This window comes from Pseudopodoces humilis, chromosome 13 (assembly GCF_049639895.1).
Source record: "Pseudopodoces humilis isolate 2021_Gansu_Grassland_sample_001 chromosome 13, ASM4963989v1, whole genome shotgun sequence".
NCBI classification, from domain to species: Eukaryota; Metazoa; Chordata; class Aves; order Passeriformes; family Paridae; genus Pseudopodoces; species Pseudopodoces humilis.
This window is the reverse complement of record NC_142212.1, coordinates 2305508-2324079: the sequence shown is the minus strand read 5'-3', so window position 1 is coordinate 2324079 and position 18572 is coordinate 2305508. Positions and strand designations below refer to the sequence as shown.

General features: G+C 44.2%; 1 protein-coding gene across 12 annotated transcripts in view; it reads right to left on the bottom strand.

Annotated features, from left to right (window-relative positions):
* Positions 1–16968, bottom strand: part of ATP2B2 (ATPase plasma membrane Ca2+ transporting 2) — a 395747-nt gene extending 378779 nt beyond the window's left edge. For all 12 annotated transcript variants that reach the window (XM_088061667.1, XM_088061651.1, XM_088061658.1 and 9 more), the window contains exon 1: positions 16895–16968. The gene's annotated coding sequence lies outside the window, so the exon portion shown is untranslated. The remainder of the gene's footprint in view (positions 1–16894) is intronic.
* Positions 16969–18572: the final 1604 nt, after the last annotated feature.

Below are 18572 nucleotides of genomic sequence, written 5' to 3'. Positions count from 1 at the left end.
CTTCAGTTGGACAGGAGAAAGAAAACCCAGCACGAAAATAGCTGCAGATAAACCCCTGCCACTCCCCTCTGCTCCTGTGAGGGCTTTTTGTGGAGTTTTAGGCATGATGACCAGTGAAGGTTTTGCCTCATCAGCTGCCTCTTCCTCTTATCCTCCTCAGAATTCACTCATGTCAACAATTCAATAAAGACATTTGCAGAAGATTCTCAGCCTCCATGACCTTATTTTCTTTTTTATCCAGTTCTTGGAATAATTGGGCTATCTTCTATCTGAGTTGAGATTAAAAAAAAAAAAAAAACTAAGAAAATTTTCCAACCATCTTACACCACCAACTTTCTCTTGGTCAGGGCATCTCCTTCACTTGCCCTGGCCTGGTTGTCCCAGGTAAATACTCAGTTCCTGTGGCCTATTTAATCCCAGCTTTCCAAATACTGATTTTTTTTTCCAGTTTCCAGTGCTGCAAGTCAGGGCCAGTGAGGCTGGATGCTGAGGGATGCAGACACTGAACATACTCTTCCACACCTGGGAGTATCTGCAGACTCAGCCAAGGATTTCCCTGCACCCTCCTTTGAAGAAACCCTGGGAATACAATCCATTTTTCATGCCTTCATCCACTTCACAGAGTCATCAGAGCTGAAACTTCTGCCAGTGCAAACACACCCAATGCACTGAGCTCTGCTGTCTGCAGAGATCCCTGTCGTGTTTGTAGCACAAGAACACACAGAAATCATCCAGGCTGTGCTGAATAACCAGCTCAGGTGGGATCCCTGCCACCCTCGAGGCTGCCCAGAAAACAGGCACTATAGGAGATCCTAACCTGGGACTATCTAATTGTATACCCCTATCATATATTTGTATTATATATTTGTATACCCTACAATTATATTATATATAATTGTATACCCTAAAATGTATTTTGCATATAGAAAATGTTCTTTTTAAAAGGTGAACTCTCCAAAAGTTTAAGTCTGCAATTAGAGTTACTGTTTGGAGGATTTATTCCAACACCAGTTTCTGCTTGCCATAATCACCCTGAAATTCCCTGTAACATAGCTGATAAGAAAGTTTTAATTATGGGGCTTCAATACTAAGTTTGAGATTATCTAACAGAACTTGGGATTTAATTTCTATAGAGAAGAGCTGTCTTTTTTTCTTTTTAATTACAGGAAAATGCTGAATTCTCCTACATGATTTCTGTAATCTGTTCTAGTACAACAGCACCACAGAGCACACCAAGGATTCAACTTAATACGCAGTTTCTTCATTTACTTTTCTCAAGTTCATTAAATGATTCTGTGCCTGTAAACCTGCTGGCAACTGGATACTCCACCTTCCTGCACTTCCTGCCCCAGTGAGTTTAAATGCTACTTTCCACTCTCAGCTGAACATTAAAAGGGCAATGATACTCACTAGGAATTTCATGCAGCTGTATTAATGCTCACTACTGTAGCAGAGAACTGGCTTCCAATGCAGCCCCAGAATTATCTTGTAAAGACATTATTACTGAGAAATTGAAAAAAAAAATCCTAATCTGGTCATTCCTTATAAAAATGAGGAAGAAGGAGGAAAAATTGACTATTTGTTTATTTTTAAGTCAACACCTGAGGCATTTCAAAATACTTTCCTACACAATTATAAAGGATTTTTTTTTAAAAGGAAAGTCAATGAAAAAAGAAGAAAAAAATATTTTCGCAGTATTATCTGATTCCAGGAACTACAACTTCCAAGGAAACATCACATATGATGGAGATGATGCAGAGAAAATCTTGTGCCAGAAACAGAAAATTAATCAATTTAGTAATCTGTGTGTGTCATCAGGGCCAAATACTCATCTATAAAAAGCACCTCCTTGGTGCCTCATTGGCTCCAGAACTCCAGCACCATCCTCAGTGAATCTGGTGTCTTCTAAGATCACATCTCCAGCCTGCAGCCTGCCTTACTATTTATAGCTGGACAGGGTTTCACAAATATTTATAGGAAGTGCTTTGCAGAAGTTCCTTGCAATTCCTACTTCAACATACACGAAAAGTTATTTGCCCTTAGAAAGCTGAGACATTATTATGCATATTAATAAGCATCTTAGGAAGTGTATGTTTAATGCATGATGTATTTAAATAGAAGTCATGACCTTATAATGATCTCACACAACTATTCATATAAATAACAGATGTTATTTACATTAATAGTTATTTAGCAGCAACAGTGTTGTGTTATTTCTATGAATCCAGCAAAGATTACCACAGCTGGACTAAATTGTGAAGATCTTCAATTCCTACCAACCCTGGTGGTGCTAAAAAAGCATCTTGGATAACAAAATGGGAACAAAAAATATTAGAGAGAGGGAGAGAAAAAAAAACCCAACTTGAAAATACGCTGAGTTTCTCAGACCAAAGCTATTTTGAGCACTGTCACTGCCCCTTCAACATCTAGGATGCTGCTGGGTGAGGATGAGAAAAGAGAATCCAAAAAGCTGCCATCAATCCCACCCTCCTAAAGCATGAGGCCAGCACAGGCACACAGGAGCTGGAACGAGAGCGTGGCCAAAGGAAACCTGGAAATGAGCAAATAAATTGCTCTGAGTTGACAGATACATTTTTCCTCCCTCAGAACCCTCTCTCCCTCCTGTTCCTATGCACAGCCCTGTGTGTGCATTTCCAGGCTCCCTTGTAGGTTTGGGATAGAAGGGAAGGATGGAGGGAAAAGCCCCTGGATTTGGGGGAGGGAGAGGATTCAGCCAAGCTTCCAGGTCATCACTGCCGTGCAAGTTGATTACTCAACTCACCACTGATCTGCTGCACAATGCAATTTGATTTCCATTTCCCAAGGAGCCCGAGGAAGGGAGAGAGGAGAATGTATCCAGCTGATGAAGCCCTGCTTAGGTAAAAGTCTGCTGAAAACTTTCTGCAGAAAAACATGCACAGAAGGCACTTCATAGGAATTAATGACTGGACATGTTTCTCCAATGTTTTTTCCTTTATTAATTTTTTCTTTTTAACTAAACAAGCCTGAGCATTTTGTTCAACTTTGTTCACAATACCCCTTAACATACAAAATTCTGTCTTTGAAAAATTGGGGTTTTTTTCCCCTAAAAGGAACAGAAAGCGATTCCATTTCTTGGATAAATTTTCTGGATAAAAATTATAATTTTATTTTGTATTGAAAATTAGTAATGGTATTTTTATATAGCTTAAAATATTTTCCCTTCTCCTGGAGGCAAGACTTGAAGGCCTCTGGTTCCACCATTAACCAAATAATGAAAGAATTTATTTTCCATGCAGCTTTAACAAAACAGCTCTGGAACATTCAATTAAAAGTGCTGCAGTTCTTTTCAGCGCAGAGGAAGCCTGACAGAGAGTTATCCTTTGCAGAACTCCTTTGCTTCAGTGCATGCACATTTCAACACTGGACCATCAACTACTTCATCAGTTTATTTCCATTCTAATCCATCATTTCCCTGGCAATATCCCACTGGAAGTTACTCCCTCTGCAGATTTCACCAAGACCAGCTCATTAGTTTCTTGTCCACCAACCTGCTTAATTACATCCCATAGTGAAACTCCATTCATTTGAACAGAAGTTATGTGTCATTGCACAGCCTGATTTTGGTATTTTGATCCCGTTTCTAACAGACATTTTGATCCTTGGTACAGAAAGTGCTCCTCACACAGTATGAAGCTCACAATTTTGTGTACATTTTGTGTAGCTCAAAGTGCAGCCCATGGAGTCAGAGCCCATCCTGACCCTGGCCAGGGTTTGTAAGAGCTGGCCTTTGAACCAGCCCAGAATGGCCCTTCCTCAAAGCTCTGTCTGCTCTAATCAAACAGAATGCAAAGCAACAAGGGACTTTCACTCAAATATTTACAGAGGGGTGTTTTTAATTATACAATTGAAAAATTTCAACTATTACCCTTGGGAGATTTACATGAGCTTATTATGACTTTATAGACTTGATCTGGTTTAAATTATGAAAGCCTTTTATAACTTCCTACCTAAGGATCCAGATTAGAATTTCTTTAATCAGCTCAAATGTATAACATTTGAATTAACCATTCTTACAGTGTGCTTTTCCTGGTAGAGATTTAAAGCACCCCCACGAAACAGGTACACAGATTTGCTCAACAGAGAAAGAGTGAGGTAAACAGCTCCAGCACTGTGACTGGCAATTAGCACCAGGTATGACTTGGGCTTTACAGACTTTTTTTTAAACAAATAGTCACAATTCTCCAAAGAAGATTTTTGAAAGTGGACTTCTAGATACACTTGACACATGTGTGTGTGTGTTTATATATATATATATATATCCACCAAATCAGCATGGTCACTCTGTTTCATCAAAACATCAGACTATTTTTTGTTCAAACCTTTGCTTTATCAAAAGTCCAACCACTCATTAATTCAACCAGATTTCCATTGGAAAGAAAATTTTTAAGAATTATCTCAGCTGTGAAGGTGACTGGTAACCAATATTCTGAAATGCATTTGGGGAATCTTGGGCTGATTAACTTTGAGTGATCTGAGATGTGAAAGCTGAGCTGTCAGTCAGAGCAGGGACTCAGGGCAGGTTTCTCAAAAGCCAATCTGTACCTCAGAATCCCTGATGAGGGACTGACACATTGAAGCTTCCATCTCAGTGGAAATGTAAGTTTTACAACCTTCATATTCCTAGAAATGAAAAAAAAATTCTATTTCACTACATATGTCCATGCTGTAAAAAACCAGGATATATTGTATTTTCATTATTTTCACCTGATTGAGATACAGTTTTTAATTCTCACTTTCTGATGGATGCAGGCAGACACAACAACCACTATGGAATTTATGTGGAGCCTTTCCAAAGTTGACTAAAAATAGCTGTCAATAGTCGGGATCCCTGTAGAATACTTGTATAGTGAAACATTGAAAAATTGAAAAATTGAAATGGCAAACTAGATTTCATTATACAAAAAGAGATGATAAGAGAAATAAGGCCTTTGTAAGAGATCTTATGTAAATAACTACAACTGAGAGCCAAATGGTTTTTAGATGTACTTGAAGCCTCCTTGAGAGTGTGAACTGGGATACCTGGATGGAGAAGCCCGTGCTCTGAACTCCTGAGTGCAGATGCCTCACTGATGTCAGGAGAAAAATCCTCACTGCTTTAGTTTTACAAAGCAAATGGAAATTCACTTGAGTGGATAGTACAGGTCACCAAAGCAGCAGTTATCATTAAGCCTGAGCCACTGACAAACACAAGAACACAATTGTTGGAATATCAGGACACAACTGCTCTGCAATACTTCCATGCCCAGCAGTTCTCCAGGTTAATTGGTCAGTGAAAGGTGCCAGAAATTCCTATAAATCACCGCCCCACAAAGGCCCCCAGCACACCGGGGGGCTGTGGAGGAAACCACCCTTCCCTGGGGTCTGTCCATGCCCACACAGCCCCTAATTCCACCGAGCACTCAGGCCTGATGTTTAATGCTTCATTCCAGCAGAATCCAAGTGCACTTGTAAGTGCTTTGCTCAATGAGGAGGGATTTAGGCATATGCTTAAGTACTTCACTGAGCTGGGACCAGGCTACTATTTATAGCAGGCTTTTTGTTCCGGTTTTATTGTTCAACACTTGAAGTCATCCTATGGCTTTTCCTTCTGTATGCCCTCCCCTCACACAGCAAACATTTTAGGGCTGCAATCTTCTTCCAGAAGTAACAGGTTTCAAATCAGAATGGATGTTACAAGCTCCGTAATTTTACACAATAATTACATCTTTTTTTTCTGTCATATTTACACAGAAATATGAAAAAAAAAAAAAAGAAAAAGAAGTTAGGCTGAATGGTGGGAAAGTCATGAAGCCAAAAGTTGTATGTAACAACAGGATGAAAAAAATCCCATCCCACCCCCAGCACTGAAGCACTCACACAGGAACCAAACACTAATGTGTGCACCCAGAAGTGTTCATTCCAACTTCCCCAAGGGTCCTCTGCTGCACAATCCTCTGTTCCACGGAGAAATTCAGGCAGAGTCATGTCTGAGGCACGATTTTATTGCACTTGAAAAGCCATCAGTGCTGAGCACCCCTTGCTGCTGCAGAGGCAGACTGCTAACAGGCTCTGAGTGGTGTTTTCAGGAGATAAAAATATTTCCAAATGACTTCCAGTTCAACACCAGCACCTCTGTGTTTTCACTTTGAAAAATATATCTCCCTACTGCAGAGGCATCTGGACCTATCAGCTCATCTTTCAGTGTTAATTAACATGTTTTCACCAATCCTTGTTTTGATTAATTAATGTCTTTTCACAGATACTGGTATCGTAACAAAAGATCCACATCTCCCCAGAAACCTCACGATACTCCATCTGCTTTTTTTTTAAAAATACTGCTGTTGTTTTACAGATTTTATGCCCCCCATAAAAATGCACTTGGGTTTTCTGTTTTTCTGTATTTGTACACAGATTACCCAAAGACAGCGCTGTGCCTCTGGGATGCTGGAAAATCCGGCTGGAGAAAACCGGCAGGTTTAGCTGTCATCCCTCAATTGAGGCAGCTGGAACGGCGTGCTTCCATCCGGAGCAAATGCAGGGTGCTGAGGAGTGGGAATGGTGCACAGGGCGAGCAGTGATGCTGATACCGCTCCAGAAGGGAGGCAGAGAGGAGAGGCAGCCGGGGAAGGATGGGGACGGAGCCGTGCGAGCCAGCGGCGGCTGCGGCACGGCAGTGCCAGGGAGGGGGATGCAGGGATGGGATGGGAGATGCAGGGATGGGATGGGAGATGCGGGGATGGGATGGGAGATGCGGGGATGGGATGGGGCTGCAGGGATGGGATGGGGCTGCAGGGATGGGATGGGGGCTGCAGGGATGGGATTGAGGCTGCAGGGATGGGATGGGGGCTGCAGGGATGGGATGGGGGCTGCAGGGATGGGATTGAGGCTGCAGGGATGGGATGGGGCTGCAGGGAGGGCAGGGGGATGCAGGGAGGGCAGGGGGATGCAGGGAGGGCAGGGGGATTCAGGGAGGGCAGGGGGATGCAGGGAGGGCAGGGGGATGCAGGGAGGGCAGGGGGATGCAGGAAGGGCAGGAGGATTCAGGGAGGGCAGGGGGATGCAGGGATGGGATGGGGCTGCAGGGATGGGATGGGGCTGAAGGGATGGGATTGAGGCTGCAGGGATGGGATGGGGCTGAAGGGATGGGATGGGGCTGCAGGGAGGGCAGGGGGATGCAGGGAGGGCAGGAGGATGCAGGGAGGGCAGGGGGATGCAGGGAGGGCAGGAGGATGCAGGAAGGGCAGGGATTCAGGGAGGGCAGGGGGATGCAGGGAGGGCAGGGGGATGCAGGGAGGGCAGGGGGATGCAGGGAGGGCAGGGGGATGCAGGGAGGGCCATGTGATGCAGAGCCCGTGCTGCACAGCAGGAACAGCCACTTCCCACTTCCCAAGGAAATCCACTGCCGAGCTCTGCCTGTGGAAATCTCCCACAGAGGAACTCGCTTTGCCTGATTCCTCCTGTGCTCAGGGGGACAGGATCTTATACATCCCTGTAAACACTCACACCTGAACAGCTTCAAAGAAGGCTCCAGCAGCCATTTCTCCTGTAATTCATGACTTTCACTTCAGACTGCCAAGATGCATTGAAAGGGGCAAAATCATCCCTCAAAAGCACATTATTTCATCAGTGCCCAGTAACCCAAAGCCACTAAAATCACAGAGAGAAGCTTTTCACCATTTTCAGGAGGTACTGAGTCGGACTGCAATAACCTTCAGCTGAATTATTAATGGTAACTTGTAAGCCATTATCATGGAAAGATCTCTATTAGTCACCAATTTACAGTGTTGTTTTCAAAATCATCCAACTTAGGGATGCACAAATCCCATTGACAAGCCAACAGGACTTAAAATTCCATTTGGCTTCCATTCCTCCCCTTTTTAAAAATCCTGCCCTTAATACATTAAACCTTCTTACTGCATTATCTATAACTTATTTGACAATCAGGCCATAAATGTTATTTGACAAGAACACAACCTTTGGTGCTAAGTCTACAGATTCTCTCCCTAGGGCCAGATGAAATTTTAACTGCAGGGCATCCAGTCAGGTTCTTCTACATGAAATACAAAGGTTCTCAGAAAGGTGTCCTCAAGAAGAACAACAAAAAAACAGATATTTGCATGCACAGAAGAGACTTGGTTGGTTGTGTACATGTTGAACATACCACGCTTCACATCTATATAAGTAAATGGCTTTAATGCTCTTATTGAATAACATTACAAATATCTTGCACAGACAAACAGAGTTTTGCACTTACAGCAGCATTTTCTATCCACAATTCCCAGCAGCTTTACAAATAGTGATTAATTAACCCTTGGAACAGGCAGGTTACCTGCACACTGTAACAGCTGGGTTAGAAATCTGGAGCACCAGTCCACAAGGACAAGCAATGTGTGTGAAGGCACAAAAGGTCCCCTATCAAGGCAGATAATAACACATAATTTGTTCTCCCATCCCATGCCACAGCCCTCACATACCTGCATTTTTTTTAGTCTTTCCTTGAGGAGGAAACACGGGATATCAATAAAGGTACGAGCATGGAAGCACTGCTAAAGCTGAGCTATATTTTATTCTGATTAACAGGAAAGGATTGGCTGGGATCTTAAGGGCAGCAATACTTTCCAAGTAAGCATTATCCCAAGTCAAGAGAACCCACAGTAACACATTGAAAGGAAGATGTGAAGGAAGCACAAAGAAGAAGTGGAATTCAGGGCAGCAACTTCGGCAAACTCAGTCACACAATTTGTAACATCTCTTAAAGAGAGGATCAAGGAATTCAGGAAAGCTGACAATTACCAATGAAGAGTGTATAAAATAGTGCAAGAGATTATCTCAGTGCAGGGGGAATATAGGAAACACTGGAAGAGACTGTTACACCCAGAATCTTCAAAGGCTTTGACTATCAGAAGATTGTACAAAAGGTGAAACAAGAACATTTAACAAAGAAAAAGAATTAGAATGGCACAAACGGCTCAGTTCTGATCCAGATGAGCCAACACACAAAAAGGATCAACAACTAATGAGGGACATAAAAAAGGCAATAGGAAAAGGATCTATAAATACAACAGAAGTAAGTGGGAGAAAAGGATAAGCAGAGGTTTAGTATTTAATGGGAAAGGAGAGAAAATAACAGATGGCAAAGAGAAAGCTGAAGCATTCAGTACTTCCTTCATATTCTTTTATGTCTCCATCTAAAGGATAATGAAAAGCAAAAATGTTTCTAAAGTGATTTTCACGAAGAAGACAGGACTAGAGGCCTGAAGAAAAGAAAGAATAGGCTAAAAAGTATCAAAAGAAGCCAGACATACTCAGTCTGCTGGAGAATGATGAAGTTCACCGCAGAGTACTTAAGGAATTACCTAAAGCCATCCCCAAACATTAGCTATTATATTCAATCATGCACAAAGGGAGGGTAGAGTTCCCAAAGGACAGTGGAGAGGCAAAAGCAGTGTGCAGCTTCAAAAGGAGGAGCAAGGCTAAACTGAGGAAACTGCAAACCCAGCCACCTCCGTTTGATACCACAGAGGACCCTGAAACAAGTGAAATCACCGTAAATCACCGCACAAGTACCTCAAGGGTGAAGTGCCTGAAAATAATCAGAACGTCAAAGCAATGAAATTTCCTTTTTGATGTGGTAACTGGGCTGCTCCAGAAGGAAACCCCAGTATCAGGCAGTTTAGAATGGCTACAGTAAGGCTTTCTGCCCTGGCCAACGTGATCTTTTCATGGGGTGGAAGGGCTGATATGAAATTGCAGTTTAGTGGGTGCAGTTTCTTTCTAAAAATCAAAAACCAACCAAGCACCCAAATTAAAAGTGATTGTTAAAACTCACTGTCAGTGGAATGCATCTCACAACTCGCTGTGCACATTAGAAAATTCCAGGAGAGAAAAATGTTTGTGAAGTAAACAGGCTGGGTTCATATCACCTCCAGCCCACAAGCAAACTTAAGGTCAAAATTCAAATTAAAACTTAAAGCATTGAAGAACTTGTTGAAAAGTGAAGTGTAAGAGCGAGTGAAAATCTAGACATCAAGAAAAACACTAAATAGAGATGAGTTCTGTTGGAAGGGATCTAAAAGCCACCGTTGACCATAAGTAAAAAACAGTATAATGGTATTTTTAAAAAGGCATATTTCATGCCAGCATGTCTAACAGGATTGCCACTCAGTAACCTCTCCATTTTTCTCCACTGTCTAGAAACTCACAGAACATGAGTGGAGGGGGGGAAAAAAAATCACAAAAAAATTCACAGTAAATGCAACTCTGTCTTGTCATCCTGTGTAGCTGGGGAGCAATAAATGTCAGCAGTGCCAAGGGGAAATATGAGGGGAGCACAGCTGGGTCACACAAAAAGCAGTGTAATAGTGTTTCTTTGGAGGGAACACACCCATTAACACCAACCTTCACAGGCTGCAATGGCATTTTTCTGTTCCTGCTGCTCTCGAATGCTTCAGCACTTGACACAGAACCACCAGGGCTACTGGATAGAGCACATTATTTTTTCAGAGTATTTAACCTTTCAAGAAGAATCATTCTTACATCTTCCAGATTGATTCTTGTGGCATTTTCAAGCTTAACTAAAAAATGGGCCTAGTTTTTGTCAGGGCTTTTTGGACACTTTCTGTAATTAAGAAAAACCCAATGATGTGGAATAGATTTCTTCCAGGTAAAATTTTGACATTTTCTCCATGTAATTACTTTCTACTGTTTATAGGCCAATACTCATGCCAGCCTTCTATTTTTACTTCACATAAACTGATTTAAAGTTTGTAAAATACTTCACACATTAGAAAAGTGCTGGTGAACATGAAGATTTTGTAGACTAAAGTGAAGCATTAACACTGCATTTGAACCTAAGAACACAAGTTCAATGCAGCAAAGCAGTTGTAAATACACCTAATAATGCCACCAGTTAGTTCTAAATAATAAAATTTCTTCTCAAAACTCCCATTTTGCTCTTCCTGTAACTGTAGGCCAGCATTTAAAAATGCACATATCCATTTCCTCAGACAGCAAAGAATGTAAATCTTCATTCTTCTGGAGTAATTACTTTAAGGTTCAGCAATTGCAAAGAAATCTGATGACAGCAAAGAATAGTTTTCTGCTTGGTTATCATAAGTCTCCTCATTCAAACTTCTGCTTAAAAATATTCTGAAATGTCCATTGGAACAGCTTCTAGGAACCCATCAAACTATTGGAAGTTTTCAGTATGGGTTACAGAGAACATTCCCTAAAAACAAAATTCCTATTATTTCAATCCTCTTAGACAGTATTAACCTCTTTAAATGTAACAACAGTACAAAAAGGTTTAAAACACCAAGAAATTACCTGAGTCACAAAAAAATGGAATGCTGGATCATCTAAAATATGGCCCTATTTTGTCTGCTGTGCTGAATGCAATCACACCTTCCAGGATGGAAGATTTCCCATCAGTGGGAATAACTTCCCCTAATGAAGAATGGCTATTCAATAAGCAGGACAGAATATACAGGATCAGCAAATACTTTCAAGGTGACTTTTTTCTGCACTGGAAAGCTATCCAGAGGCTTGGAATCTCCTGCTCATAATGAGATTAAAAAAAAAAAAAAAAAAAGGGAATGTGCTGGGCATTAGGCTCACTGATAAACCATCAAGAGAAATCCTCTTCACCAGAAAACTCCTGAATCCTAAGGCATTTCATGAAGAGATGCATCTGAAGTGGAGCTGCAATATCTTTGAGCAGTCTTCATCCCTGATGGATGATTTTAGAGTAGGCATAATACTCATAAGTTCAATATAAGTTATTTTAGCCTTGTTAATAAATAAATCAGGCTAAAGGCAATTCCCCAAACACTGTGGAATTAATGATTTATCAATCTTAGAAATAGAAACGCTGAACAGAGACAGCTGCATTATTCTGGCTTCACAAAGCACAAAAGGTTTTCAAAGCTTGAAATGTGCATCCAAGGTCACTCTTCTGTGGAGTGTGAGAGGGAAATGCCATTCAGTCTTGCAGCTCCAAATCCCGTCCCTTCCACAATTAGTATCAATCCTTGATGGATGTGCAAGCCCTTGTGACAGTTCCTGTGTTTGCACACATACATAATCCCACTGCTACATCAGACAGAAGAACCTCAGAGCACCAGTGAAATGAGGCAGGTCTGGTTCTGAAAAGCCCCACTTCGTTTAAAGGCATTCCTCCACCCAGGGAATAAACTCACCGTGCAAACAGAGGTTCCTGAATTATGGCCACTGGACAGCCCAGCACACAGCCCAGCACACAGCCCAGCACACAGCCCAGCACACAGCTCAGCACACAGCTCAGCACACAGCCCTGCACACAGCCCAGCACACAGCCCAGCACACAGCCCAGCACACAGCCCAGCACACAGCCCTGCACACAGCCCAGCACACAGCCCAGCACACAGCCCAGCACACAGCCCAGCACACAGCCCAGCACACAGCCCAGCACACAGCCCAGCACACAGCCCTGCACACAGCCCAGCACACAGCTCAGCACACAGCCCAGCACACAGCCCAGCACACAGCTCAGCACACAGCTCAGCACACAGCCCAGCACACAGCCCAGCACACAGCTCAGCACACAGCTCAGCACACAGCCCAGCACACAGCCCAGCACACAGCCCAGCACACAGCCCTGCACACAGCCCAGCACACAGCCCAGCACACAGCTCAGCACACAGCTCAGCACACAGCCCAGCACACAGCCCTGCTGCTGCTGCTGCTGCTGCTGCTGCTGCTCTCACATGGAGTTCAGCTCTTGCACCACAGCATTCCCCAGCCTTTGGCACCCCAAACGTGGCAAGCTCAGAAGCTGAGCAGTTCCTGGGATGTGAACAGGAATGGAAGGGATGGGGAGGGTGTTCACCACCAGCACTGCAAGCCTCTGGATCACAGGAGAGAAAGGCTGGAAGCAGATAACGAGAGCACGAGAGGACACAGCCTCAAGCTGCACCAAGGGGAATATAGGTTGGAAATTAGGAAAAAGTTTTTTATGGAAAGAGTGATAAAGCACTGGAATGGTCTGCCCAGGGAGGTGGTGGTGGAGTCACCATCCCTGGATGTGTTTAAAAAAAGACTGGATGTGGCACTCAGTGCCATGGTTTAGGTGAGGTTTTAGGGCTGGGTTGGACTCGATGGTCTTGGAGGTCTCTTCCAACCCAGTGATTCTGTGAATTCTGTTAATTCTGTGAATTCTGTGATTCTGTGAATTCTATTAATTCTGTGATTCTGTGATTCTGTGAATGACCATCCACAAGAGAATTGCTCTTGAGGCTCTGAGGGAACTGACCTGAACAGGCTCTCAGAAATGCCTCTTCTGCACAATTAAAGGTGTCCAATGAACTCTCCAAGACACCCTTCCTATTGCACTAATTAAAGATGTAGCAACCTCTGCCTCCTAGAAATATTTAAATCTTTTTTGGTTTACATTCCAGTGTGTGGAGGGAGTCCCTGCAGCACACCAGTTATTTTATTTAGATGTTACAAAATATTCAAGAATTCTGAGCTTAACTTTCAAAATAGGTGAAAACATGGCCTTTTACATAATGACCCTTAGATACAAGCCCATGCTGATGGATTTGGGGTCATGAGCAATAGGGCAGTCACACATCCCTGAGGAAATGCTGTCTTAGGTCACATAGATGTGAAAAAATTGGTCACACCCATAAAATGGAAGCCTGAAATATTTCACTACTAAATAACTCCATTTATGATATGAAACTTTTTTTCAAATAGGCTTTGGCAATAAATAAGCCTTATAAAATAAATAAATAAATTATAAAATATAAAATAAATAAATAAGATTTAACTGACAATTCTGTAGCATGAATGTACTGAGGCCAGCCTGGATCTCAGCCACTGTGACACTCATTGCTCTCATCTCTGTTATCCTATTACATGCAAATATTTCTTGTTCATTCTCTCTTTTCCTTTCTCAAATATTTTATATTTTTTTTCTTTTCAGATAATTAAAACTATTTATCCTCTTGCATTTGCCACTTCTATTCATAAAATAACCTGGATTTCTATTTATCTTGATTTTTACAAGCTTTTTCTTTCAAAGGACAACTTAAGTTCCACTCTGAACTTTGCAAATTGCAACCATTTACTGCACAGTGTACATTAAATGTAAAGCTGTTTGGAAACAGAATTCTTATGTCTGACACACACATTCCAAGGATAAGCTTCACCAGCAGTTTGAACTTTGTTCAGATGTTTGCTTTAAAAGATTTCAGCAGTCACACAATTTTGTTTAAATGTAAACATTCGCTCTGTTCCCAGTTAGCTCCTCTGCTATAATCTCCCATCAGACTGCCACTAAAACAATCATTTTTCTCTTGTACAATTACTCTGCTTTTTCCTCGTGGTTAATGCAGATGACTTTTTCCCAACTGCAGTCCTGAACCTATTCTTAATCTACAATGCAAGTTTTAGGGTGTTTTGAGTATCAGAATTTTCTATCTAACCTCACTTGCTATGCTTGAACCTGCCCACGGTAATAACCAGAATATGCAGGTGTTGTTGATGCAGGTAAACCCCAAGCACTTAGAGGATTATCAGCACTCAGACAAACAGTCCAACTTTCCAGTCACATCACTGAAGTTTCTGTGGTAAATGACCTGAGGTGTTTTATTCTTGGCTAACCAAGGATAAGGAGCCAGATAAACGCACCAGGTTTGACTCAGCCAGCTCCAAAAAGACAGCAAACACTGTCAGAGGTGCCCCATGGTGGCTGATACATGGCACAGTGGAGACTCACAGCCCTCTGAAACAGTGCCAAAGGCCAGGAGAGGAACCCTGAGGCTTCTCCAATAACACCAAACACTTTTTAGGGGAAAGCAAACCAAACCAAACTCACTGGCTGTGAGAGTGCTCCATTCAGTCTCCTCCCTGCACTCCTCCAAACCAAATCCATCGAGGTGACAGCATCACAGGACACCATATAAATACCCCTGTTATCTCCCCATGGAGCTTGTCAAAACAAATAAAAATGTACTTAGCATAATTAGGAAATAGACAATTGAATGGTTAAAAGATATGGTTGGGGTAGAGAGACATGCCAGACATATGGATCAATATCACATTCGATAGACTGGATAATCAAGAGGTTGTGGTCCTGGATTTACAGCATGTGAGCAAAGGACAGCGCTGGTAATGGTATCAAATAGGAATTCAAGGTAACAGAATACTCTGCACTCATTCCATTAAGTGTTAAAGTGACTAATATTGACACTAAACTGAACATTTAACCCGTATTCTTTTGCTTTAGGAAGAGCTTGCAGCAACATTCACTTTGAAAATGGAGCTTAACGTCAGATGATGAAGTCACTGCAGAGAATACTGAGCTGGTTTCTTAGCAAGACACCACAGACAAGCCACTTCTCCACAGAAAAGTCATGAAAATGCTGAACCCTGTTTGAGTCAGCACATGAAAATCAGTCACGTGTAGGTGAGGGGACAGGATCAGAAACAAAGTGCTGCTGAGAGCATGTCAGTGTGCGTGCAGCCCCACTCAAAGAGCTGCTTACGTAACTCAGGGCTCTCAGTACCTACCAGCCACACACAGTATTCCTTAAAAGATTCCCTTTTACTGTTTGGGAGTTGAGTTACAGCACTATCAACTTTCACACTGTTTAAAAACCTACATTTCAGCTTATTTTGGGAGCAGTTAAGTCCTACTCTACACCACTGTTTTCAGCTTTCCTATCTTCCCAGCCCCTTATCTTGGTACCCATGCTTCTCAAATAGCACTTTCCTACAAAATACGCTTTAATTAAAAAGAAAGTAAAGAAAGTATTAGCACAGAGTCAGGTTGGTGTAACATGATAAAACTGCACAGTAAGATGGAAAAAAAAAAAAAACACGAAACAACACACAAGCTAAAAAGAATCAGCAAGAAATACACAGAAAGAAGCAAACTTTTGGACAGTTTAATTCAGCAAAAGAGAGGTTTTCTCCACCTACAATACAGGATGCCTTTCAAAGATACAGAACTGAAGACAGTGCCCCTCCTTTCACTTTTCTAGTACAGTCTTCAAATCAAGATTTTAGGAGAAGAACCCATTATGTTCAGTGAGGGTAGGAAAGCACATCTTGACGACATCCATGCCAAGGTGGTGGCGAGCGGGACTACAGCGGCCACCTCAGCCGGCATCCAGGGGCACCTGTACTGCGTGACCCGGGCAAAGTTACCTCCCGCCGCATTTTCCTCGGGCTCTGAGGCGCTCGAAACGCTGCGCTGGGGTACTGCGAGGCTTTGGAAACTGCTGCTTGTAAAAGATTTAAATCCCCCCGTGGAAAAGAAGGGGGGAGAAAAGCCCCAGCCCGGCCGCAGCGGAGCTCAGCGGCACCGCAGGAGCCGGGCGAGCGCCGGGGACGGCGCTGCCGGGAGCGCTTCTCCTTCCATCAGCCCCGCAGAGAGAGCAGGGCTGCGGGAAACAACCTCCTTACGACTCTCTCCAATTAATATCCCGAGGACGAGCGTCACCTCCTGGAGCCCGGCGCCCCGAGCGCGTCCCCGGTACCGCCGGGGCTGCCGCCGGGCGCGGTGCTGGGGCGGGCACTGCGGGGCTGCCAGCCCCCGGCCACCGCCGCCTCCCGAGCCGCTCCTGCCTGGGAGAGCCCTCCGGCATGAGCCGCACCGGGACCTGAGGCTCCCCGCAGCAGCGCAGCCGCTGCCGCCGATCCCGCCCGCCCCGCGGAGCCGCCTCCATCCCCCGCCGGGCGCATCCTCCGGCCCATCCCGCTGCCCGCGGCCCCGGGATGGGCTCGGCCCCGCCATGGGCTCGGCCCCGGCAGCGCTCCCGCCCCCGCCGCCCCCCTCAAGGTCACCGCGGCTCGGGGCAGCCCCGGGGGTCGCGGCTGCCGCTCCTACCTGAGCCGGGAGCGGAGCGGAGCCGCCGGGAGCGCGGAGCCGCCGCTGTCCCCTCACCGGCGGCAGCGCCCGGGGACTCGGGCCGCGCACGGCGCCTCCTCCTGCGCCGGGGCCGCTGCGCTGCGCCGGGAGGCGGCGGCTCCGTCAGACTTAGCGGGGAAACCCTGGGGGGGGCGGGCAGCGCCTCTCCCCACCCCGCGAGGTGCCGGAGCCGAGCCGAGCCTCCCCCGGCGGGGCTGGGGCTCCCCTCAGCGGGGAGAGGCTGCGCCGCGCCCCGCTCCGCTCCGCAGGGCTCCCGCAGGTGCGCGGAGCTCGGGGGATGCTCGGCGGGGCCGGAGCCGTGCCGAGGCTCCGCGCAGGTCAGGGCGGCTCCGGGGCGCCTCAGCCGCGTCTGTTCGGCACCGAACGTTTAACACCACCACCTCTCTTTGGATTTTTTATTTATTTGTTTGTTTGTTTGTTTGTTTGTTTGTTTGTTTTTCCCCTTAACACTCGCCAGTTTTCTGCCAGAATTCTGCAAAAATCCCCAGGGGAAAACCTGACGCGGATTCTGAGAGCTGGAGGGTCCCGCCCTGGGACACAGCACCTGGGGAAGTACAAAAAATGGAATTATGATGTAGAGGTGATATGCGTTCCACAGACTGAGCAATCCAGATTTGGAAAATCAGTAATAAAACCCCACCCCGTGACTTAGATTTGAAGATACTACTTTTGCTAGCGAAGAGGATGGCATCTTTGAAATGTTGCCAGAGGAGTTAATGCCGGGTATTTAACCAACACGTTCTGCTTTTACACACAGGTTTAAGTTAGATTTCATAACAGTTCTCTTGTGCCACATTATCTTTTCACCCTGAGAGTTAAAACCAGTTACCAAATGACTCCAAAGCTGAACAGGCGGGATTTTGAAGAGCAGGAAGATGTATTTGGTAGGTGGGGTGGGGCTTTGTGTGCTGTAAAGGATGCACACACATCACACAACACCTGTAGACTGCTACAATGAACAACCCCAGCATTTTACTTGGAAAACTGGAAATATTCCACCACTTTTAACTGGTGAATAGCAGCACTGCCAGGCCTGGTTGTTTGACAGATGATACATTGTTAATTATATTCTGATTACTATCTTGGCTTCTTCCTTAACACCATTTAAATTCCAGTTTTAACCTTATCTCAGCAAGGACTAAAGGAAAAGGTAGGACAGCCAACGTGAAAGTACAAATCCCTCCACATCTTTTAAAACTATTTCTTACTTACTGAAAGCCAGGAGAAGATGGTACAGTATAATTGTAGAGCTTTCAGACAAGCTTGTTAACAAAATCCAGACTAGTAGGTCTCACCAAGTTCAGTTACCAGCTTTGGAAGAAAACCAGAAACCTGTAAGCATTCTGCAAATATCTAGATTGGTTTTCTCATTTGATCTCAAACCACATGCTTGCTGTCAAGTGAGAGTGAACAAGGGTGCTTTCCCCTGCTACATTTCCCTGGGTCATGAGGAAGATCAAACCAACTGAGAAAAACTAATCAAGAATAGCAGCAATTTTTGTTTTGACAATGCTTAGAAAGACGGCAGAGAAAGCCTGAATGAAATGTTTACAAAAATAATCACGCAAACATTAGGTAAATGCGGTGCTATTTTCAGCTTGTGCTTATTAATCATTTAAAGCAGATGATTGGAGTG